Source organism: Calidris pugnax, unplaced genomic scaffold (assembly GCF_001431845.1).
Source record: "Calidris pugnax isolate Ruff unplaced genomic scaffold, ASM143184v1 scaffold135, whole genome shotgun sequence".
NCBI lineage: Eukaryota > Metazoa > Chordata > Aves > Charadriiformes > Scolopacidae > Calidris > Calidris pugnax.
In genome coordinates this window covers 1,927,649-1,928,754 of record NW_015090961.1, presented here as the reverse complement: position 1 = coordinate 1,928,754, position 1,106 = coordinate 1,927,649, and positions in this window count along the sequence as shown.

The window sequence follows — 1,106 nt, the reverse complement described above, 5'->3', positions numbered from 1 at the left end:
GTGGGGGGCAGGGGTGCTACAGATCTCCCATCTCCATCTCGATCCAGCCATCCCCATCCTTATCCCTTCCCCATCTCCATCCCCATCCATTTATCCCCATCCCTATCCCATCCCTATCTCCATCCCCATCCATCTTTTCCCATCCCATCCATTCCCATCCCATCCCCGTCTCCTCCCCAGCCTCTCCCATCACCATCCCCATTCCCATCCCATCCCATCCATCCCCATCCCAATCCATCCATCCCTATCCCATCCCTGTCTCCATCACCATCCATCTATTCCTGTCCCATCCATCCCTGTCCTATCCCCATCCCCTCCCCAGCCATCCCTATCCTATTCCCATCTCCATCCCATCCCCATCCATCCCTATCCCATCCCTATCCTATTCCCATCTCCATCCCATCCCCATCCATCCCTATCCCATCCCTATCCCCATCTCCATCCCAATCCATCCATCCCTATCCTATCCCTGTCTCCATCCCCATCCATTTATTCCTATCCCATCCACCTCTATCCCATCCCCATCCCTATCCTATTCCCATCCTCATCCATCCCATCTCCTCCCCATCTGTCTCCTCTATCCCATATCCATCCATCCCCATTTCCATCCCCATCCCTATTCTCATCCCATCCCATTTCCATCTATCCCTATCCCATGCCCATCCCAATCCCTCCATCCACATCCCTATTCCATCCCCATCTCCATCCCTATTCTCATCTCATCCCATTGCCATGGCCATTCCTATCCCCATCCCCATTCCCACACCATGCCCTCCTCATCCATCCCTATCCTATCCCCATCCTATTCCATGCCCATCCATCCCTATCCCATCCCCATCCATCCCTATCCCATGCCCATCCCAATCCATCCATCCCCATCCCTATTCCATCCCGATTTCCATCCCCACCCCTATTCTCATCCGTCCCCAGCCATCTATTCCTATCCCATCCATCCCCATCCATCCCTATCCCATCCCTGTCCCAGTCATCATCCCCATCTGTCTCCTTCCCCATCCCTATCCCATCCCCATCCCCTTCCTTTCCCTTCCCCAACCCATCCCATCCCCATCCCTTCCCTTCCTCATCCCATCCCTATCCCATCCCCA